Source organism: Cupressus sempervirens, chromosome 1 (genome assembly GCF_028749045.1).
Source record: "Cupressus sempervirens isolate cs-2001-9-10 chromosome 1, ASM2874904v1, whole genome shotgun sequence".
NCBI lineage: Eukaryota > Viridiplantae > Streptophyta > Pinopsida > Cupressales > Cupressaceae > Cupressus > Cupressus sempervirens.
The window spans coordinates 868,141,727-868,167,895 of NC_143118.1; positions in this window are offsets into that span (position 1 = coordinate 868,141,727).

Here is a 26,169-nt window from a genome sequence, read left to right on the forward strand (position 1 = left end):
AGTGTTAGAGATCTAACAAAGGTGGTGAATTCATCTCACATGAGTTTAATACATTCTACAATGATAGAGGAATTAAATGATAGATGTCTGAGGACCCCTCCTTAGAATAGGATAGCGAAAAGAATAAACAAATCAATAATGGACTGTGCAAGAACATTAATGATGTAAAAGAGCATATCACATAAATATTAGAGAGAAGTGTTTAGTATTGTTGTCTATACCCTGAATAGAGTTCAAACCAAGAAAGCTACAAATGCTATACATTTTGAACTATGGTATGGTTATGCCCCTAATGTTAAATATTTGAAAATCTTTGGAAGTAGATGTTATATACTAAAATATAATAGGAATGGAAAGCTCGATGCAAAAAGTGATGAAGGAATATTCCTAGGTTATTGCATAGAAAGAAAAGCTTATAAGTGTTGAAATTCTAACACTAGCAAAGTTGTGGAAATTGCAAATGTGAGAGTTGATGAGTTTGTAGAAAAAGGTGAACTTCATGTAATGAAGAACTTGAAGAGTAAAATAAACTCATTTATGTGGATGATCATGCTCCTAGCACTGAATGTGAAGAAACAATCCAAGCTACAAGTTCCCATCAAATAAGAAATGATTAAGTGTAAATGTAAATTATCAAGTAATAGAGAATGAGTGTCATATAATAGATTGTGGATGTTGAGTCACAGGTAGGTAATGTCAACCATCAAACGGTGAATGTTAAGAACTTATAACTTGAAGTTGAACAAGAAAAAGAGGGGATGAGCCTAAGATTATTTTTTGAGATGAACTTGAAGAAGAATCAATAAGAAAATTACCTGTGTTGGAAAAATATGTGAGAAGACATCATAAACTAGATCAAATCATTGGAGGTGATGAATCAAGCATTATGACAAGGAGAAAACTCAAAGGAAATGCATGCCTGTTATGTGATTTTGATCCTAAGACAATAAAAGATGCTTTAGAGAATTAATTTTGGATACAAGAAATGTTTCAAGAAATTGAATAGATTGAGAAGAACAATACTTGCACACTAGTGCCAATACATTAAGACAAAAAAAAATTTTGGACATAGTGGGTTTTTAGGAACAAGCTCAATGAAAATGGTGAAGTAACAAGAAACAAAGAAAGATTTGTATGCAAGGTTTATGAAAAAGAAGGAGTTGACTATGGAAAAACATTTTCTCTTGTGGCTAGACTTGAAGGATTCAAAACTCAGCTTGCATACTCATCCTACAAAAATTTCAAGGTATATCAAATGGATGTCAAATCTACATTTTTAAATGGTGTACTAGAGGAAGAAGTGCATATTGAACAACCTAAAGGATTTGTAGATCTAGACAAAAGAAAAATGGTATGAAAACTAAACAAAGCTATTTATGGATTGAAGCAAGCCCCAAGAGCATGGTATGAAAGACTACATAACTATTTAATGAAAATCGGGATTGAGAGAACAAATCATAACATCAATTTATATTTGAAGAATGGTAAGAACAATGAAGTATTGTTATCGAACATATTTGTTGATGATATTATATTTGAAGGAAGATAAGAATTATGTAAATCATTTTATGATGAAATAAAAAAGGAATTTAAAATGTCTATGTTTGTTGAAATCAAATTCTTTTTTGGGTTACAAGTATATCAAATGAAATTTGGTATTTTTATTTCACAATCCAAATACATCAAGGAAATACTAAATACTTTTGGTATGGAAGATTCAAGGCCAATGAGTACACCTATGTCTATGGGATATAAGCTATCTAAGACTAGTGATTCTACTGATATGAATTAGATCCTATATAGATCCATGATAGGAAAATTGAAATATATCATTCACAATAGGCTAGATATTATTTTGGCAGTTGCGATAGTTGCTAGATTTTAAACAAATCCTAAAGAGAATCACATGATGTTTGTAAAGAAGATATTGAGATATATAAAAGGTATAGAAGACTACTACAAGAGAAATGATTGATTTGAGTTGAAAGTTTTCACTAACTTACATTGGGCACAGAATATTGATGATAGAAAAAGCACTAGTGGAGGTGCATTCTTTCTAGGAAATAGATTGGTGTCATGGAAAAGCAAGAAGCAAAATTTTATTTCCCAATCAATAGTTGAAGCTAAGTATGTGGAAGATGCAGTGAATTACTCAAACATAATATAGATCAAATAGTTACTGAAAGGTATGAAAGAAGAGGTTGCAAATCTAGTGGTTATATATTCTAGTAATACAAGTGCTATTAACATTTCAAAGAATCCAGTGATGCACACTAAGATAAAGCACATTGCTATCAAGTATCAATACTTGAGAGAATTAGTTCAAGATAGAGAAGTGAAGCTAGAATATGTGAATGCAAAGGAACAAATTGCTAACATATTCACAAAACCATTACCCAAAGATGCTGATGAATATCTTAGAGATAAACTAGGGATGATTCCCCTATCAAAGGCTAATTAAGAGGCCATGGTGCATTGCATTAAATGTGCTAGTCAAAAAATTCTACACAGTGGCATAATACAACTCTATTTTGGGACATTCCTAAGGTGGAATACTTCAGAATAGCATAAACATATCAGTAATAGGAAAATGACAAGTATCAGAAAGACATAAAAAATCTGCATAATTCATATGTATGAAGAATTTAAAGTTGAGACAGCTACACATCTTCCGAATTATTGTCAAAGAGGGAGAGATTAAGTGGAGAGAAAAGGGATAGATTAGAAATTTTTGTAAATAGAAAGAAAGATAAAATTTAGAGGGAGAGAATCATGAAAGAATACAAATAGATAGAGGGATTTTGTATGGATGAGATTCAAAATGAAACTAAGAATATTGGTTACTCGTGCAAGTGAAAACTTTTGGATTGTATGGTAATATTTTGAGATGATGTTTGAGATGTTTTCATCAATGCCAAAGAGGGAGATTATTGGAAAATTACAATTGGAACAATTTTTTTTGTCATTCATGTAAAATTTATGGATGAGACATGTTGTTCCCCAATCTAAATATCATATCTATTTGATTGATGAAGAGGATTTGAGAAAGTTTCTTACAACTATAGCACCTAGAGGAAAGGTTGAAGTTATGAAAAGGGAGTTTCAATGGACATTTGATTAGGTAGACTTTGATAAAGAAAAGTAAATTTTTATGTCAAGAAAGTTAAGCCAAGCCATGTAAAATGTAAATTCTAAGGAACACTAAGTAATGCTAGTGTCAACTAAGCTATAGTATGTGCCAAGAAAATCTAGTGTTGACTGAGCATTAGCATCAACCAAGCAAGTTAGTTGATGTCAAGCCAGAAAAAGTTATAGTAACCCAGTATTTAGTGTTGACCAAGTATCATAATTTTGAGGTTGCTGAGTGATAGTAAAAGATCAAATTCAAAGGAATCATAAGATCAAGCAGACTGAGTTGATTTCTAGGGAGATGTAAAATATGGTGAAGATATGATTCATGAGTTAGATCATAAAATATGAGGAGATTAGGAAAATACCTAATGGAAGGATTCTAGAGAAGTTTCTAGAATATGATCAAGATGATGAACAAATACATTGAATTAGGTTGAATCTTATAAAAAACCCTAAGATCTATGGTGGATATAAAAAATGGTAAAGCATGAATGACCTATTTAAGGTGATAAAGAATAGAATATTGAGTGTCGTGTGAAGTCTAGCCTCAACCAATGTTTGTGAGAGTTTGTATGTGGAGGAATTTACATAGAGCAAGGTTAATTAGAAATACATGAGTGAGTTTGTATGTGAAGCTAAAGGAGAAAGCTTGTAGATAAGTAAAATCCTAGTGTCAAACTATGGCGAATGTATTATGAATGATTTACATATGTTGATATTTTTCATTATGCAATGCAAGTTAAAGTTTATGACAATTTTGTTGGAAATGTAATATAGACTAGGTGACTGAGAGGTGAGGTGAATCAGGAACCAATAGAACTTATACTTTAATTCACCAATTAAAGATTCACCATGTAATCTAATCTAATTACATGCATGAAAGGCTAAAAGCAATAAAACATTCATACTACTTTGACACAATATTGGTAACCCTGAAACCTTCCAAATAGAAAGTAAAACTAGGGTGGGGATGATACTCACGAGATTTACTATTGTAGTATGCAGTTAGCCTATTAAATATTACAATTGACCACTTGTGGAGATCTACCCTATTAGGAGCAATAAGGACTATTAGGTCCACCTTGTGAAAGGATTTACAACATAGAATGAAGTATGCAATCTGTTAGGAGATTTGGAATGTGACTATTAAGTCCACTTTGTTAAAGGATTTGACTAATACACCTGTTGGCATGAATTTTTAGTTGATCTTCGATCTACAACTCAGTTTGTTGAATGAGATTCCTTTAAATAAAAATGATCACCTGACTATGATAGATAAGTCTTTTCTTTTTCTTATACGGTTTGAAGCCTTCTCTAGTTTACACTCATCTACTTCTTACTTGTTCAATTACACATTTTAGAAATGATATAATTCATTATATATATACTAATCAACTTAATTACCTTCTAGAGTCAACTACAATACCAAATTCATCACAATTCACTAATTTGGCCCACTACTGTAAGTCAAGTTCTAAAGACAACTTGATGATGTTCTAACACTTGGTAAACACTGAATGAGAAACACTTAGAAGACTCTAATACTTGGTTGGCATTAAAGCTTGGTCCATAGTAATTAGTTCGAGTAGTAGGAACTCAGTTAGTATTGTATGACTTAGTGAACACTAAGAAACTCAGTAGATATTGAATTACTCAATTGACACTACATGGCTCAGTCAATACTAATTTCACTTTGTTAACACTCTGAGATTGCTAGAAACTACAAAGCTCAATTAATATTGAGATCTTCATCACTTCTACTAGAAATCTTGATAGACTCTACTGTGCTCAAGTAAAATTGTACATTATCTCTGAAGCTCAATAGAATTGTAGAATTTAATAGTAATAAAACCAACTTGTTGGCCTTGTTTTTGACCCTTTATAATTTTGTTACATCCTATAGTGAAAAACCTCTATTCCCATGTGTAAGATTATGAAATGTTCAGAACCCTAGGTGAGATTGCTAAATTTTCATCAAATGCTTGTTATTGTGCTCTAGCTTTTCAATTTTTTAGAAAATAAGTTTTATAAAAAAATTGTAGGAAGTTTATTACCCTAATGTTTTATTTTTACCCTTCTCCCATTTTTATTTTAAGTCACTTTTTCTAAAATTTAGAAACCTTTCATTATAAATCTAGCCTTAACTATGGCTTCAACTTTGATATTTCCTTAATATTTATGAAATTCTTTAATCATTGTAGTTAAACTTTATCAACTGTTTGCTCTCTGAAAAATTAATGGTTAGCGCATGCCCACATTCAAAATTTGCATGACTTTTACCAAATGCATGCAAGTGCCTTTGTTCCATGTAGCAGCTCATGAAACTAAGCTTTTTAATGCATTGCAAAGAATTGGAGGGTATCAAAACTTTATGAATGATCGTCAGAGCACATTCAAATTGCAAGCTACCCCATTGTTCAAGCTAAGTAGTGGAGTCACTTTTCCATGTTATATTTGTGAACCATTGATCTTTCAAAGATTAATGGTGGTTGTATTACTACTTTGTGAAGATTTGTTAAGTTTACCTAAAGTAGTAAAGTGCCTTGGCAACACGTGTCTTCAATGATGTCAAACAAGATGTTATTATAGTTCAAAAGGAAAAATATATATACATCACTGATCTTAGGAAGATCAATGGACAACACTTGCCTGCAATATGAACATGCTTGAAGTTTAGTTGAAGCAGGGAAGCACTTGTGTGCAATGTGTACTAGGATGAGGTCATACATCCAAAGTTGAACAAAGAAAATGGTATAACCAATAGTTGGTGATTGCAAGAACATGTTGGAAAAGGTGATGCATTTCATTGGGTGTCTTTGTTGATTGGGCTATTAAAAAGATTAAATTAATAACACCATTGATATTTGGAGGATTAATAGAGGGCACTTCACCGCAATATAAAAGTGATAAACTTTAACCAAAGTGGTAAAGCACCTACTTGCCATGTGGACAAGTGGGGTCAGCTAGTCAGAAGATTGTTGACTCATGCCAAGGTGGAGAAGGATGATGATATGGAAAATGATAGAATCAGTGGGCCCGTAGTTTTAAAGCCGAAGTCATGAAGATATAAGGATATTTTCTTATCATCGATCTTTGGAAGATCAATAACTGACACTTCACCACTTTGTGAAAGTGCTCAAACTTTATGAAATCTAGGGATGCACATTGTTGATGTGTGAAAAATCCTCAAAAGCATTAATGCAACCCTTCTGATTTCAAATGAAGTTGTTTGATGTTTCATGATCGATAGTTGAAATTTATAATTCATGATGCAACATGAAATTTGATTGTTGAAGCATTAAACCTTATCAATGTTGTTTCATGTGAAGCTTAATGCTATAATAAGATCCTAAATTCTAGATTATTGAGTAAAAAACTATAGAATTCCCACAATACAAAAATTTCTAGAGCTAGGGGAAGCATTTTTCATGGTTTTTAGTAATCTAAAATGTGATTTACAAAGGCAAAAAAGAAAGAAAAGGTAGGTAAGTCATTTGAACTTCTAAGAATTAAGAAATTGTGATCATATTAAGGTAAATTGAAAAATGCCTCCACACAAAGATTTTTTTGGAAAAGTAGATTTCTTGAAGAGGGCAGTTCACGATGACTTTCTAGAAAAAATATCACTATCAATGAATGAATTGGCTAGGGCTAGAGAATTGATTCCAAAAAGCCCTAGGCTACTAGTCAATGAGGATTTCTATGACAAAGAAAATTGGTTAAGGGATGTGGAAGTTCCTATGGGAGGTTTATAACATTTTAAGAAATGGTTTCCAGAAAGGAAGTTGGATACTGCAATAAGCAATGTCTGGGAATTCGACATAGGTAAATTGATTATTCTAGGAGTCTTCTTTGAGGATGACCTACTAGCAAATATGGCCAAGAAGTATGACCCAATTACTAGTGTTGTAAAGAACAATATAGGGGATAACCTTTTAAAGGTTTTAGCTAAATTGATTAGAGATTTATTCAAGCTAAACCCCAATCATGTTGTTCATGAGAAGATTGACATGGAACATCTCCAAGCCAAATATGATGTACAAAGGGAATATCTAAGGGGAGGGCCATTACATCAACACTTTGTCGAAATTGGATCATTGCCCTTAGTCACACAAAATACCCCCAAGCCCTTGTTGAAAAAAAACTTTAAGCCTAGGGCATAGGCCTTATATTTTCATCTTTGCAAAATCCTTGGTATGGATGAACAAGATAACATCCCAGGCTCTATTATTTTTATTATTTCTCAAACTCTTTAGTATGGAATGAGTTCAATTCTTGATTTTTCTTCTTCCTTGGCTAAAGAAATCCATAATGGCTTGATTAGGATAGTAAAAGCTAAAGTTGACAAGCCCTTTTTCTGGTATTCTATGTTAATGTATATATGCTTATATAAAGGAGTTACCTTTTTCTCCAAAGAGATAAAACTAGAATTGGAAAGACATGGAGAAAGACTCCTAGTTTAGTTATGGAGTGTAGACATGACATGGGAGGTAACTGATGCTAGTTTTGTCAAATTTGATAAGTATTTTGCCTCAAGTCTCATACTATTGTTGAGAGGGGATAGCCCTAGAATACCATAGTCCTTACTAGATTTAAGAAGACCTAAAGATCATGCTAAAGGGCTAGTGGTGATCAACAATTGGGGGAACATCATTACATATGTTGGCTCTACTATTTTAGAGTTTATGGCTTTTTGTGAAAGCCACATGTGCTACTATACCAAGTACCTTTGGAGGTAGGGATTGCTGAATTATTATGGAAAATAGGATCATTAGAGGGATTTTCTAGGAAAATTTGAAGGTACTTTCTTTCCAATTATTATTGGCATTCATAATTTTGTGTTTGTTTAAAAGGGATAGATAAACCTAGTGAAATTTTTAGATAAATATCAAATGGCTCAATCCCATGCCCATTTTGTTGATTTAGAAGGATTTTATGACCTCCTCAGAGAAAGGATATGGTGCAGAGAACCTAATCAAAATGTTTGTTTTGTTCAATTTAATAAGGCCTTAGGATTGATTAAGAAATCTCCTTAAGGCCATCCACGCATGTAATGGATAAAAGACCCCAAGGTGTTAATATAAACCTGGGCATCATTTGGTCCAAAAGGTGAAATTTTGGTTTTTTTTATGTTTTCTAAGGTAGTTTATGTGTTTTGAGCCTTAGAAAAACATTTAGGAATGGTTAGAATCGGATTAGGAAGGAAATTTGTTAAAATGTCAAAAAATTGCAAAAATTGTAAAAGTTGCATTAGTAACTTTTGCAATAAGTTGACAACTTTTTCAAAAAACCACTCCCAATGGCTAAAACTACCATGGGGTGGTTCTAGCCACTTGGAATAGCCTATAAAGGCTCTAGAAACCAAAAAGGACATGTAAGATGAAGAATCATTGTACTTTCCCTGTGAAATCAATAAAAATCTATTATTTCAGGATGGATTTCTCTAATTTTTCCATACAGTATGGTCTTTCATGATTGAGAAGTAAATTTTTTTGCATTAGAAAGTTAGGAATTTTAATTTTTGAAGCATTGGAATTGGTTTCAAGTTTCTAGCAATCAAGGAACTCAAGATATTAAATTTTCTAGCCCACTGCCCTGTGAAACCCTCAAAATTAGGGTTTAGCCAAGGAAATGGCCCTAGCTTGAGATCCCACTATGGAATTTTTTTGAACTAGGTATGGAGAAAGCTTGGGTGATGTACTTTCATAATTCAAAATCCTTGAAGCAAGAGGTTGTAGGAAATATTTTTGGGAGCAAGCCCTAGGTCTAATATTCCTTATGTATTAGGCCATATTTTATGCAATTTGATGAAGTAGTGTGAAGGAAGGAAGTTGGGGACTTGGTGTGAAGCAAAAACATCTTTATTTGGGTTAGAAGAACACTCTAAAGTTGGTGGTTTGATTCCATGAATCCATCTCTTGGCCATTTCCTTGTAGACCACGCCTAAATTTGCTAATTAGGCCTCAGTTCATGGTTGGGGTTAAGGTATGCTAGAGTTGAGTGGAGCTTTTAAAATCTGGAGTCTTGTAACACTTTGAAAAGGGTATCCAAAAATATTTTATTTTTTCTAGGTCCTTTGGAAAATTTTTGAGTTATTGTTGAAAAAGTGAGTTAGGAGGCCTAATTGCCCACTAGGTCAAATGCTACATTTTGTTTTGTGGATTTTTAGTAGTGAATATAATTATTAATTTTCCTTTTTTAGGTCATGTTAGATTTTTCCTAAGCCTTCATTAGAGTTAGAAAGGTTGGGAACGTCAAAAATCCACTTTTGCCAAGTTGGGGGGTAGTAGTCCTTTGTTGATCCAAGTAGGTAGAAGTTGGGTATCTATCTTGTTTGGAGAGTTGGATCAGTAAACCCTATTGAAAAGTTGTAATATCAAAGTAGTACCTATTTGGAAGGAAGTCAAGCCCTTACATAGCCCATGGTGGAGTTTGGGAGGTTTGGGTGGAAGGTTGATTATGGTGCTTCCTTATGCTTACTCTGTATCAAGTGGTATTAGAGCCACTTTGATTTTTTGAGACACAATGTTTGATGGAGGAGAAGATCCTAAGAGGGAGATCCCCTTGAGGATCACCAATGTAGAACTAGCCAAGTTAGTTAAGGAACAAATGGCAAAGAGTAGGGTGGTCTGGGAAGAGAATAGGACCATGAAGAGGGAGTTGGATAGACTCAAGAATAAGATGAGAAAAGGGAGTAATTATGAATTAGAGCTTGAGGAGATAGAAGGGAATGAGGAGCATGAAAATATTCCAATAGATCAAAGGCCATTCCTTGCTACATTGGAGAGGGTTGGCAAGAAAGGAAAAGGGGGCTTACCCACTTTTCATGGTAAGTTGGACCCTGATGTCTGCATGGACTAGATTGAAGCTCTAGATAACCACTTTGAATGTGATAAGACCCCTAAAAATGAGAAGGTTGAGATCGCCAAGGCTAAACTCAAAGGCGCTACCTTGAGTTGGTGGAACTTCTTGCAAAATGAGTTATTGGATGAGAACAAGGAGCAGATTGCTACATGGAAGAAGATGAAGGTAGAGATAAGAAAGCAATTCATACAAGAGGATTATGAGGTGTTGGTGCACAAAAGGTTGCAAAATCTTAGACAAAGGGACTTGGATGTTAGCACCTACACTCAAGAATTTCACAATCTAACCCTTAGAGCCAAGATGTATGAAATAGAAAAGCAAAAACTTGCATGGTATGTGAATGGTTTAAAATATAGTATTCAAGATGAACTAACATTAATTAAAGTGGGTTTAGTACATCAATGCTTTAATATGGCTCTAAAAATTGAAGAGAAACATAAGAGAAAAGGTGAAACAAGTAGTAGGGGTAGAGGTAGGTTTAATGGAAGAGGATCTTTCAGCAAAAATTAAGAAGAGTGTAGTGGATCGAATGTTGATGGGGAGTCCACTGATAGAGGGTATTTTAGGGGCAGGAGACCCAATGGTAGGGGGAGATCTAGTGGAAGGGGGCCTAGTGTGTTCACAAGAAAATGCTTCACTTGTAATTAGGTAGGACATCAGTCCTTTAGATGCTCTAAAAAGAACAAGCATGGGGATAGGAGAATATAGTTGACCCAAGAGGAGGACAGTCAGAGTGTCACCTCCTATCAATCTGCCACTTCAAGGCTTGGACTTCCAGAGCATGGTGAATTCTTGATGATGCAAAGAAGCTTGATTAAAGCCCCTACAACTATAGAACCACCATAGAGGAAAACATTGTTCAAAAGCTTATGCAAGGTAAAAAACAAGGTTTGTAGAGTTATAGTGGATTTTGTATCCTTCGATAATGTGGGCTCTAGGGAAATGGTACACAAATTGAAACTAATTACAAGTCCTCACCCTTATCCCTACAAGGTGTCATGGCTAACAAAAGACAAACAAACCCTCATTGATGAGCAGGTGTGGGTAGAATTCAAGATAGGAGAGTATCATGACAAAGTTTTATGTGATGTGGCAAAGATGGATGCATGCCATTTGCTTATTAGGAGGCCATGAAAATATGATGTGTGTGCCAAACATGATGGTAAAACAAACATTTACACCATAACCAAGGATTGGATTAAGTACACCATGCCACCTTTGCCTAATGATGGGAGCTTAGTTACAAATGGAGTAATGTTAGTAGGAGAAAAAGAATTCATGAGGGTCACCAAGGAGAAGGACACACCCTACTATGCATTAATTGTTAGACCTAAAAAACACCCCATCAAACCACCACAAGATCCACCCAAGGTTGTCAATGTTGGGCCTAAGGAGGTAAGGGATTTGTTAGAAAAATACATGGGGATAGTTGTAGGTAGACAACCAAAGACTTTACCTCCTAAAAGATATATTAGTCACTACATAGACTTCATCCCAGGGGTTACACTTCCAAATAAGGCAGCCTATAAGATGATCCTAAAGTAAAATGAAGAGATAGAAAGGCAAATTGGAGATCTACTAGCCAAGGGGTTCATTAGGAAAAGTATAAGACCATGTGCAGTCCCTACAATCCTAGCTAAAAAAAATGATGGTACTTGGAGGTTGTGTACGAATTCAAGGGAAATCAATAGGATAACCATTAGATATAGGTTTCCTATGCCAAGAATAGAGGACCTTTTGGACTGTTCGTGGAAGGTAAGTATCTATTCAAAAGTGGACCTTAAGAGTGGATACCATCAAATTAGAATCAGGGGTGGATATGAATGGAAGATAGCATTTAAGACCTTAGAAGACTTGTATGAGTCACTTGTGATGCCTTTTGGCTTGTCTAATGCACCTAGCACCTTTATGAGACTAATGAATGAAGCCTTAAAACCTTTCTTGAACAAGTTTGTTGTGGTGTACTTAGATGACATTTTGATATTTAATAAGGATAGGGATGAACACTTAAGGCACCTTGATTTCGTTTTGAATAGGCTTCATGAGGAGAAATTGATGATAAATTTGGAGAAAATTTTCTTTTTGTAAAATGAACTAATCCTTTTGGGATTTGTGATATTAGAAGGAGAGCTAAAGATGGACCCTTCCAGGGTTGAAGCCATCCTGAACTAACCACCACCCACCACTCCACCAAAGGTAAAGAGCTTTCATGGTATGTGTAGTTTCTATAGAAAATTTATAAGGAATTTTAGTGGTGTGTGCACTCCAATGATAGATACAATTAAAGGTGGAAGGAAATGTATATTTTCTTGGACTAGGGAGGAAAATGACTCTTTTGAATGTTTGAAAAGAAAAATTGTAGACCAACCTATTTTGGTGCTACTTGACTTCTATAAATTGTTCATAGTGGAGTGTGATGCAAGAAATAAGGCAATTGGAGGTGTTCTAAATTAGGAGGGTAGGCCTATGGCCTTTTCCAATGAAAAGCTTAATGAGACTAAACAAAGATGTTCAACCTATTATCTTGAACTTTATGCTATGGTGCAGTCCTTTAGAAAATGGAGGCATTACTTATTGCCTAAAGAATTTGTTGTATATACTAGTAATCATGCATTGAGCTTCTTGAATAGGCAATAAAACTTAAATCATAGACATATGAAATGGATTGAATTTATACAAGCTTACACCTTCACTATCAAGCATAAGAGGGGAGAAACTAACAAGGTTGTTGATGCACTTAGCAGGAGGAATTTGACCATTCAAGAGGTTCAGTTGGAAAGCATTGGGATTCATGCCATGAAGGACATGTATAAGCAAGATGAAGACTTCAAGGAGGCTTACCAAGTTTTCAAATCCATGGGTGAAAGTTACCACACTAAATTTGGTGAGTATATCTTGCAAGAAGGTCTTTTGTTTAAACAAAGTCAACTTTGTGTTCCCAAGGGATCCATTAGGGAGAATATCATAAAAGAAAAGCATTGTGGTAGTTTAGTAAGGCATTTTGGGCTAGATAAAACTTTGGAGCAAGTTAGAAGATTTTATTTTTGGCCAAGGTTGCAGACTTATGTTAGGAGATATGTTAAGGAGTGTCTAATTTGCCAACAAGCAAAGGGAGGTTCATCAAATCCAAGACTTTACACCCCACTCTAAATACCTCATAAACCTTGGGACTCAGTGAGTATGGACTTTATTTTTGGTCTACCAAGAACCAAATTAGGATATGATAGTATATTTTTAGTTGTGGACAGGTTTTCTAAAATGGCCCATTTCATTGCTTGAAAAATCACTCATGATGCCTCCCATTTAGTAGGTTTTTTCTTCAAAGAAGTTGTTAGGCTTCATGGTTTTACTTTATCCATCATATCAAATAGGGACCCTTAGTTTTTGGGGCATTTTTGGTGAACCTTGTGGAGAAAACTAGGCACCAACTTATGTTTTTCATCTACCTATCACACTCAATCTGATGGGTAGATTGAGGCAGGTGTCTTTCCAAACAACATGGAGCTTCATGGGATTGTGTTTTTCCCTAGAAATTTTTTTCCTTCAATGATTCCATCAATTGAAGCATTGGTCTAACACCCTTTCAAATTGGTTATGGAACTCATCCTAGGGGTACCTTGGAACTTAGACAAGTCAAGGACATGGAAAGAAGAAGTGCACAAGCTGAGGACTTTGTAGAGGTAATGAGAGAAGTCCACCAATAGGTACAAGATAGATTGCAAGATACCTCCACTAAGTAAAAATAGTAGGTAGATAAAAGAAGAAGAGAACTATAGTTTAAAGTGGGGGATACTGTAATGATCCATCTCAATAAGGCCAAACTTCCAAAGAAAATCTATACCAAACTACAGATGAAGAAGATTGGTCCTTTTAAAATAGTGAAGAATAGTGGAAATAATTCCTATCAAATTAATTTACCACATGATATTAATTTTTCACCTATTTTCAATGTCTTTGACTTGTATGCTTTTATGGGTGCTATTGTAGATGATGTGCATGCAGGTATACTTGCAAATCTTAAGGAAGAATTGAAGAAAACTATCCACCAAAGCCTAAACCCATGGTGGAAGCCATTCTAGACAAAAGGATCAATATGTAGACCAAGAGGAAGACTTATTATGAGTATCTAGTGTAATGGAAAGGACAAACAGTAGTAGATGTAGCATGGATGATAGAAAAAGATCTCAAGGCCCTTGGTGTTGATCCTTTACTTCGCAACACACCAAAGACTAGATTTTCTTTAGGGCAGGGGAGAATGGTGCAGAGCACTTAATCAAAATTTTTGTTTTGTTCAATGTAATAAGGCCTTAGGATTGGTTAAGAAATCTCCTTGAGGCCATCCACCCATGTAATGGATATAAGACCCCAAGGTGTCAATATAAACCTAGGCATCATTTGGTCCAAAAGGTCAAATTTTGGTTTGTTTTATGTTTTCTAAGGTAGTTTAGGTGTTTTAAGCTTTAGAAAAACATTTAGGATTGGTTGGATTTTGGATTAGGAAGGAAATTTGTTAAAATGTCAAGAAATTACAAAAATTTCCAAAGTTGCATTAGCAACTTTTGCAATAAGTTGACAACTTTTTCAAAAAACCACTCCCAATGGCTAAAACTACCATGGAGTAATTCTACCCACTTGGAATAGCCTATAAAGGCTCTAGACACTTGAAGGGATATGTAAGATGAAGAATCATTGTACTTGCCCTTTGAAATCAATAAAAAAACTATTGTTTTATGATGAATTCCTCTAATTTTTCCATATAGTACAACCTTTCATGATTGGGAAGTAAAATTTTTTTCATTGGATAGTTAGGCCTATTAATTTGTGAAGCATTGGAATTGGTTTCAAGTTTCTAGCAATCAAGGAACTCAAGATATTGAATTTTCTAGCCCACTACCCTATGAAACCCTCAAAATAGGGGTTTAGCCAAGAAAATAGCCCTAACTTGAGATCCCAACATTGGAATTTGTTCCAAATGGGTATGGAGCAAGTTAGGGTGATTTAATTTCATACTTAAAAATCCCAAAAGTAGGAGGTTGGAGGATATATTTTTGGGAGCAAGCCCTAGGTCTAATATTCCTTATGTATTAGACCATATTTTATACAATTTGATGAAGTAGTTTGAAGGAAGGAAGTTGGGGACTTGATGTAAAGGAAAAACATCTTTATTTCAGTTAGAAGAACACTCTAAAGTTGGTGGTTTGATTCCATGAACCCATCTCTTGGAAATTTCCTTGTAGACCATGCCTAAAGTTGCTAATTAGGCCTGAGTGCATGGTTGGGGTTAAGGTATGCTAGGGTGGAGTGAGCTTTCAAACATTGGAGTCTTTTAAAAATTTGAAAAGGGTGTTGGCTCCTAATTTAATAGTTTTGAAAATGACCAAGAAACTAGACAAATGCACCTAAGGCTAGCAACTTCCTATTATGGATACACCTGATTGTAGTCTTGGGCCAACTATAAGTCTTGACTCTTCTTCACTTCAGGCTCTACAAGACCTAGGAAGGTTGACCTTGAGGTTATAATGAATGGTACTAGTGCATTTAAAATGTAAATCTAAACCTAATTATTGTAGATGAAAACCCCTTGTATCTCCTAATAATTCATGCAATAACAGAGATCTATAGTAGCTAAATGCAAATCTATGAATCACATAAGTTTGAATGAGGGTTAATTCTTTTCAGCCCAATACAAGACATGAAAAACTAAATTGATTTTATTAAAATGATTTGTGCAAATAACATTCATATTAGTTTGCATCTGATTTAATGATCAGTGCCTTATCCATTGAAACATAGAGTCATTACCAGCAAGATGACCTAACTAGATTGCATTACAATCAAGTTTATCAACTAAAATCCCCTATTCCCATTCTTATGAAGTATCCCGTTCATACACTTAGAAACCCTATCAGAATGATGAAGAATTTACTTAACTGCTTGAATCAAAAGAAACAACGGATCTGATACACAACTCATCCAAGCTGCCTTAAATCAAATGAACATTATCTAGTTAATCTCAAAGTTAATAACACATGAAGAATTAGGAGATAGAACAAGAGAACTTAGATAAATCATGCAAATCCCCTTATGTATTCATCCATGGAAATACTAAATACATGAAATGGTAATACAAAATGAAACTCATGATATGTCACATAATCTAGCATCAATCTCCAATATCTCAAAAAAACAATAAATGACATGAATTGAAAATCTGCATAGCGTGGATGTGTATCCTTCTCTACTAGAGTTCAACTCCATAGTCAGGAAGTAAAACCATTAACAATCATGGTTTCACAGGAGAACACAATAACCCTATTGGTATTACTCAGAGAAAACTGCCAACAACAAAAAAAGAGAAGAAGGAAGAAAGATATAGAAAGGAAGCAATTCCCAGATTGAATCTACAACAAACATGTGTACCCTCATACATTTCTCCCAACAATATGAAAAAGCCTCTCTCTACCTTCTCTTTGTAACTGCCTATCAGATCCTCATTATGTTTTCTCTTAAAGGCATAAAGAATCTCAGATATTTGGTAGAAAAGATAACTAATTTCTGCTGTCAAATTTGAACTCAAAGTAAAAAGTGAAAAATCAATTATATGACCTTTAGAAGACAAGAAAACATCTTAGAATTTATTTTCTTCACTTTCACATTTCACCAAGCCTTCATATCTGTCCTTTAACTAATTTTGATGATTAATGATCAAATCTACCTATTTTGATGCCAATGCCTCGAGAATCACAAATCGACCGACATCATGAACTAGTAAATACATGTGCACAAATTGACCTCAAAAATGGAAAATTCAGCTCATTCAAGTTTTGGTGGTATATTGGAGCATCCATTTTGGTTAAAAATTGCTCTAGTTATGGCCATTTGAAAATCGGGCTTCAATCTCATGACTTTGCATAGCACTTGGAAATTTCAAAAATTTGATACTTTATAAAGTTTGAACTATGCAAATAATCAGACATTATTTAAAATTTTGACCTGGTACATGCACTTGGGAAAATTTTAATTTTTTAATGAAATTTGGATTCCCTTCACAATCACCATTTGAGTCAAACATGGTTGACTGACCTTGACACAAGTCAAGTTTTGATTCATCCAATTTTTTCCACATCATCCATCCACCTCATTTCTAGCTAGGTGGTCACCATGTCACTATGTTAAGTGGTGAGCAACTTCCTCTTCGTGATATGGCAACAACCCTCTGATCTACCATGTGGTATGATTGGGTACATCCTTAAGATTTTCTTGCCACATCAAAGCCTAAGCCACATGTCATTCACTGGTTTGCTATCAAATTTCCACATCACACAAATGGGACCCACATTGCTTATTTTACCTTGGCCATATTTTGAGGTTTTCCAGTGATTCGCTATGTCGCTAGCTGAAAAACCTTGGATTTTTTGGCTAGTGAGGTAGTCAGTTGCCTAATTTTGGAATTTTTCGGTCGCTTCTTGTTGATGAAATCATCCCCTTTGATTTGCATGTTCACTCAAAATTTATTTCCAAGACACCTTCAACTAGGACCCATGCACATAGATAAGCTTCCAAAATGAGTTGTCTTGAAGACAACAACTCTATTGAGTGTAATAATATTTAAAGACCAAAATATTCCCCATACACCCAGTGTGGGACTAATTTTTTTAACTATTGTGACCGACGACTTACCTCTCTTTTGAAACACTACCCCTTGCTTTAGACTGGCTTCAATGTCAAGGGTTGGTGGTCTTCTCCTTTGTTCTCAACGGCTTCATAGCCTGCTGTTGGCAGATTTCTTCTATGGATTCAAATAGTCCCTTGCCTAGGATGGACGACCTTACCTTGCTCTTTCTTTATTGCTTGCCTTTTTTGAAAATGTAACCTCTAACATGGGCTTCCTTGCCCCCTGGGAGTATGATTTAGAACAAATCCATTGAATATAAACTCCAGCATTATTGTCCTATGAATAGTTTTTATTATTTGGTTTGCTTAGCTTTCTTTTAACATGTCATGGCTTGGGCTTCTTCTATTAAAAATGTGGGGCCTCTAGTTTAATGTTGCAGCCTCCTTTTAATTGCAAGTGGACTTCTAATACTTGCGTGCTCGTTTCTTCGTGGGAGCATTCTTTTAAAAGTTGAGGGCTAAAACCTTGGACTAAAAACTTTGCACCCTACTCATGTGCATCTGCTCCTACCCAGATGGCCTAAGCTCCCCTTATAATGTGTAGACTCTCTATTTAGGTCAGCTCTATTGTCTATTGGTCTTGGCATGAGTTGGGGCTACTTTGTTGGAGCTTTCTTCTAATATGCAACTTCTCCTTGTTGGAATTTCACTCTCTCCACTCCTTTCCCTATAGATTTCCTTTTAACACATAGACTCTATCTTTGAACTATGGATTGGAGTCATTTTCACATGCCAGCTTCAGTTTTTTCTTTCACATGATTTTCTTTATAATGCAGGGTGCTCTATTTTATATGTAAGATGCTTCTTTGACTGGCCCCCTTTTTTATGTGTGAGCTGATCTGTTACTAACTAGCCACTCCTTTACCATTCCCTAGGTCATTTTGTCATGGGAGGCCTCTTTTGAATGCGTGAGAACTTTCTTACATGCTCACAACTTTGAATGCTTTCTTCGAATACCCTACAGCTTGGTTTTTAATTTTGTGCAGGGTCTCCTCAATGTTCATTGTTGAGCTACTTTCTATTGGTGTTGGGTCCTTTTACAATTAGCTGCTTCATCTCACATGGCAAGACATGAAAATTGATAAAACATATGAAGTGATTGAGTCCACTTTAGCTTATTTTGAAACCTATCACCATATCTTGAAATGTCTTCAAAGGCCTGAAAAGAGCTTTTAATATCATCATCGAATTTGTATCCTAACAAAGGGGTTCCTTCCTTTTGCACCCTTATTTCTGTGAAATATCCTCCTAACACAATCAAATTCTTTCATGAGGGCTTCCGTGTCCCAGTCATGTGCATAGTGCTGAAATATGTCCTTTCACTCAGCTTAACAATTGTTGTGGTTTAAAATTGGAACTAAAGAGAATTTTAACAATTGACATTGGTAAGCAATCCAAGATCAGGAGAGATAGTACTTCTCAATTCCATGGATGATAGCAAATTTCTTTTAAAATTGAAGACTTATCATTTTTTTCATTTGCCAAAAGATGAACATGATGATTGCATCCTATGAAACATAATTGAAGCCTTTTCATTTTAATTTTATACCAACTTAAGTCTCCATCAAAATATATTCTATTTCCATATTAATTTCATTTTATAAGACTTCAATTTGCACCCAATCTTTATTAGTCTGGTGGAATTAGTTGGGCCCCAAAGTGGGTCCGGTTAAAAAAGTTTTCGTTTCCAAACAATTGAATCTTATAACTGGCCGACTGACTACCTGATACTAGTTTGAAACAAATTCGACTGCTGAATCAGCATTTGAAACTCATTTTATCCTTTTTTGCAAACTTGTCAACTTTGTGCTAGGAGGTTCATTGACTAGCCTCCAAAACTGATCTAAACACCTGATCAAGCTCTAAAAATTGGCATGTTGAATCTCTTTTATGCATACTTGCATCCCATCAAATCTCATCTCAAGAATAATTTGAGGTCAAAATATATTCGCTATCAAAGTTGACCTCTCATAACTACTTGAAAGAAAACTTGTTAGAAACAATAAATTGCCTTTGGATTTGGCTTCAAAAATTAGGTAAACTGACACTTCAGAAGATGAAAACTAGGGCATTGGTTCTATGTCATGGGGACAACATGGATATGTGATTTGGGCTCATGTAAAATAATAGGGCACAAATGGCGATCAATCAAAGTGGGCTACTCAGATTTTGCAAACTAGAAACACTGACAGAAAACATTTTTTGCAAATGGAAAGGACCTAGAAAAGTGTGCAAATGGATTCATCAAGTTGTGGAAGTTGACATACTTAGAGTATTTTTTGAGGAAAACACAATGGTGCAATCCATTTGATTTTACCAATCATGGATTATTAGTTATGACATCATGAACAAGGGTTCCAACAAATCTACATGTGCTGACACTAGTAAAAAGATAGAAATTGCATTTGGAATTGCATTTGAAAACTGATCAAACATGTTCATCATTAGCTAAAACTTGAAACATAACAAGTCTCTGATCTCTAAAATACAACACAAAAGGAATTTTCACATTTTTTTCATCTAGGTCAAAGTTATAACATGTCAAATAGGGCTTCTCAGAATTATGAGCAAAGTGCAAAAGCATGAAAACAATAACTGACCAACTTTTAGGGATTTAAAACCTAGTCAAATGGATTTGAAAGGACTCAAAATCTAAAACATAAGCTCTTTGGCACAAATACTAGATACTCCCAAAGCAGCAAGTCATGAAACATTTCTGGGTGCGAGATATTACTTGCAAACACAGCCTCCTGTCGCTATTTGACACTTAGGTGAAGATGTAGATTTGAAAAGTGCTCAAAATGGGACTTCACAAACTAGCTCGGAATGACAATTTAACTTCATGCAATGCTTAGACATACTGAATGGAGGGTGTTAGAAAAATTAAACACCTCACAGGGCTCAAAGGTATAGCCAGGTGCAAAGACATTAAAGAGCGCTTATAGGGCTTAAATTCTCAAAATTCACAATATGCGACTCAAAATTAACCATGCAATTTTTAGTCCCAACATTGGCCCTATTTGGGGATGCATGTTCCTTGTGGGCATGGCAAGATTTTAGATCTTTGGGTGAAGTAGACCACACACCTGAACTTCAAAAACTCTCTCGAACAGCTTTATTGAAAGCAAACAACTCCTACTACTATGTACACATAATGACCTCGGGCCATCAAACTTTTAGGAAAATTATTTAGCTCTGTCGTATACCTGATTTTCATCTAAAATTTTATGAGGTAAATTGAAATTACTTCTCCTATTAGTTTTACCAATCATATTATCATCTTATAAAAAATCACTTGACAAAACAAAATCATCATCCTTACTTTCATAGTGCATGTGAAAACTTGGCATAACTTTAACCTCTTGCTCACTATAGAAAATAAAATCAGCATGCTAATGAATCTCGACATCAAACTGAAACTGATCTCTAGAAATTGACTAATGAACATCATCAAATGGAAATACAAAAGCCTTATACTCAACTTCATGAAATGAATTATATATGTTACTAATACCTTGACTTTCCATTTCCTCAAATGTTACTGGCTAAATTTCAAATGAGCAATCAAATTCATATTCACACACAACATCATCAAAATCTGACATCATTTCACAACCACTTAATGTATCTTGACAATTGAAATCTTGATTACTATTTACCTTATTTCAATCATCATAAAACTTACTATGAAGTGTTAGTTTCTCTTCAAAGACAACTCCAGTGAACACTTAATCTTCAAACTCACAAAATGCAGCATCATTAGAAGATTCAATATCACAAATGGAAGAGCAATATTTTGACTTATCACAGCAGTATGATAGTGTATCACCATTTGCATCTAACCCCGCTAAATCTAAAACCTCCACCTCTTCAAACAAAGGGTTAATGACTCCATGCAGGGATCCTCTTTGAACATTTGGACAAAAGATGGGTTGCTCATCATCACAAGCTTCATCATATAAAGCATTATCATATACTTTAAATTCACTACCCACTTTATCCTCATGGAAACTTTCAGTGTATGAAGAAAAGTTAGAACTATATGAAGACTCCATTTCCATTTCTTCTACCAAACATATTGTGTCTATAATTACACTCTCTTACTCATCTTGTTTAGGATAACCATTACAAACAGACCTTGAATCATTCCTAAACCCCTCACTACATGTTGGATCTTTATTGCCTAATGTAAAAGCACTTGACAACCCTTCACTAAAATCTTCATTTTCAAATTCATCAACATTAACTAGATTCAAAATTTCTTTATCTTCATACATTGAAGACAAATCACTCTCAAATTTTTCGCTCACTAGCTAATTTGTATAATGCAAAAACTGAGATGCACTTTCCTTTTCAAATTCAAAAAAAGAATTCATACCTTCACCTTCATATGAATGTTCACTTCCATCATTTCTTTCTTCTTCCCAATCAGTACCAAATTCATGTGAATACAAACATGTGCTAACAATGTCTTCTTCTTGACTTGAGTAACAAATCTTATCATTATCCACTCATGAGGCTTCTTTATAATATGTCAGATCAGCAACTTCACCTTTATCACTTGGAAGACAACTTTCAGCTACTTCATACCCATATTGAGATGCATATCTTTCCAATTCAACCTTTAATTTATTCTCAACATAATGCAACCTCTCAATAAGATAATTCATTTCTTGCATATCCAACTGATCAAGAAAATGCATCTTACTCTCTACTATTGAGACATTAGAAAAACATGAACTTTGTTCTTCTCACTGTGACTGAGATAAATGTGACTTACATTCTTCATCCTATGTTATCTCTCCATGAAATGTTGGATCAGAAACATCAAGTTCATGATCAGAGAGATAGCTTTTAGCCTCCTTACTTGCACAAGACTGAGATCTAGGTGTAGCAACTTCAAAATTTGAAATGTTAGTTACATCATCATACATATAATTATCATGAGAAGAACTTACTGGTGTAACTAAACCTTGATTTATAAAATCCATACAATGCTGAACCCTATCAAAGTCTGAGATATTTCTTACTGCTATAGCATCAAAAACATGTATAACTTTATTTGTAACTGGACTAACCTTCCTTATACACATATTCTAATTTAAATTCTCAATCTGGTTAAAACTTATAGTAGGGGTGTTGACATTTTGATTTGAAATTGAAATATCTACACCACACTCATCCTTTCTTTCAAACACATTATACCAGCAATCATTCATAGACAAATGTCCTCTCATCAGTCCATACTTGAAATTATTTTCAATATCTCTAGTGGTCATAAAAGCCTAGTATAATGTATGTGGTTCTATATCCCTTAGTAGATAGTTCATTTTCTTGTCAAATGCACCAAAGTAAACAACCAAACACATTTGATAATTGGGTCTATAATTCTTAGGGATATCATTCAACAATCTTGCAAATCTGATATTGAATTGAGGAACAAGTTCACCATCCTCAATGTGAATCCTGAAAAAATTATCATAAAAAATAGACATGCTTACCTGTTCTCCAAATTGCTCCATGAAGGTGGAATGTAACTCACTCCAAGATGAAATAGAAGGTGCTAGTAAAAAAGAAAACTAGTCTCTAGCATCATCTTCTAAGGTTTGAACAAATAGCTTCATGTACACATCCTCATGAGCAATCTCATAGTCACCCATTAAATCAATGAACAACTCAACATGATGACTAGTTGAAACAATATGGTTCCCATTAAACTTAGGCAAACTTTTTCTAACATCACTAGGAATGACATTTGGGAAACCATGAATACCATCAAAACATAATGGCATATACCACTTGGTAGAAATGGATCTAGGAACTTCATTGACCAGTTGCATACTAGGTGAAAGAAAACTTGACATTCTCTAAAGATTTTAAACTCAATCACTCATTTTCTAATTTGTAATTTGCAGCAAGATTTATAACCTTCTACCAAATGAACACTCTTCAAATACACTTCACCATGTTATACAAAAAACTGAAAATGATCCAATGAAATGTATGGAACCTATTAAACTATTCACCTCTTCTTAGTGCTAAAATTCACTTGATGGAGAACACTTTTCACAATCAATTTTTATGAAAAGAGAATACATGAAAATGAGAATACCTCAAGATCTGGATGGCTGAAAGTTCTCTGCCTACCTTTTACAATAGCAGACCCAAAATTTTATCAAATCTTTATTGAACCATTTGAATCAACACACCACAAATATTGCAACCATTTAAATGTTTCAACCTCTTTGAATCGATTCTTCTCCTACAACAACTAATCACAATTCATGCATAATATTGCATTGGTACAAAGATTAACTTCAAGTCACCACTCACATTAAGTGAGACATGAATTGAATTAGATTTGAAAAGAACTACAAACTGATTTGAAACAATAGAAGATAGAAGAAACTATCTTCAAATTTATCTTAAAATTGAAACCTCTATATAGAGCTAAAACATAACTCTGTCAAACCATCAGATCAAAAATACACTTCTCTTTTCAAACAAAGATTTCAAAAAATTTAGATCTGCCCAACAATGTGCTAAAAGCCCTCAACAAAATACTTATACAATTAAATGCCACTAGTTGCAGAGATAGAGTTGTCACTCATAATTGTGAGAAAAGATCTTGAAATACAAATTATTTCTGATCTAATTCTGAACCAGACTTTTAGTATGAAATAATCTTGCAAATCCTCAAACATTTTGAAAAGAGAACAAGATATTGATCAATCCTTTGACTCTAAAACTTTATAACACTCGTAGAAACCAAACTGATTGAATATAGACTTATAGTATTCATAAAACATGATTTAAATCTAAGTCTCACAACATACTACTGTAAAGGGATAAAACTTATTGGGGTGCATGAAATTCAGCAAGGAAATAAGAAACACCTCACAACCTTGCTGTTGTAGCAACACTTTTTCTGATGTATTGAATCTTCTTTAAATTCTCAAGGTTTTTCAATCACATAGATTCAATACAGTCCCCAGCGGAGTTGCCATTTTGTTGGCTCCTAATTTAAAAGTTTTGAAAATGACCAAGAAACCAGACAAATGCAACTAAAGGTAGCAACTTCCTATGACGAATACATCTGACTGCAGTCTTGGGAAAACTATAAGGCTTGACCCTTCTTCACTTTAGGCTCTGTAAGACCTAGGCAGGTTAAGCTTGAGGTTCTGATGAATGGTACCAATGCATTTAAAATGTAAATCTAAACCTAATTATTGTAGATGAAAACCCCTTATATCTCCTAATAACTCATGCAATAATAGAGATCTACAATAGGTAAATGCAAATCTATGAATCACATAAGTTTGAATGAGGGTTAATTCTATTCAACCCACTACAAGACATGAAAAACTGAATTGATTTGATTAAAATGATTTTTACAAATAACATTCATACCAGTTTGCATCTGATTTAATGATCAATGCCTTATCCATTGAAAAATAGAGTCATTACTAGTAGGATGACCTAACTAGATTGCATTACAATCAAGTTTATCAACTAAAATCCCCTAATCCCATTCTTATGAAGTATCCCCTTCATACACTTAGAAACCCTATCAGAATGATGAAGAATTTACTTGTCTGCTTGAATCAAAAGCAACAACAGATCTGATACACAACTCATCCAAGCTACCTTAAATCAAATGAACATTATCCATTTAATCTCAAAGTTAATAACACATGCAAAATTAGGAGACAGAACAAGAGAACTTAGATAAATCATGTAAATTCCCTTTTGTATTCATCCATTGAAAGAATGAATACATGAACTAGTAATACAAAATGAAACTCACGATATGTCAGATAATCTAGCATCAATTTCCAATATCTCAGAAAAATAATACATGAAATGAAATGACAATCTGCACAGGGTGGATGTAGAGCCTTCACTGCTAGAGCTCAACTCCATAGTCAAGAAGTAAAACCATCAATAATCACAGTTTCATAGTAGAACACTGGAACCCTACTAGTATTACCTAGAGAAAATTGCCAACAACCACAAAAGAGAAGAAGGGAGAAAGATATAGGAAGGAAACATTTTTTGGATTGAATCTGCAATAGACATGTGTACCCTTTGAATTCCCTCCCAAGAAGATGAAAAATCCTCTCTCTACCTTCTCTCTATAACTGCCTATCAAATCGTCATTATTTTTTCTCTTAAAGGCATAAAGAATCTAAGATATTTGGTAGAAAAGATAACTGATTTCTGATGTCAAATTTGAACTCAAAGTAAAAAGTGAAAAATTAGTTATATGACCTTTAGAAGCCAAGAAAAACATCTCAAAATTGATTTTCTTCACTTTCACATTTCATGAAGCCTTCATATTTGTCCTTTAACCAATTCTGATGATCAATGATCAAATCTGCCTATTTTGTTGCCAATGCCTTGAGAATCACAAATTAACCTACACCATGAACTAGTGAATACCTATGCACAAACTAGCCTAAAAAATGGAAAATTTAGCTTGTTTTGGTTTTGGTGGTA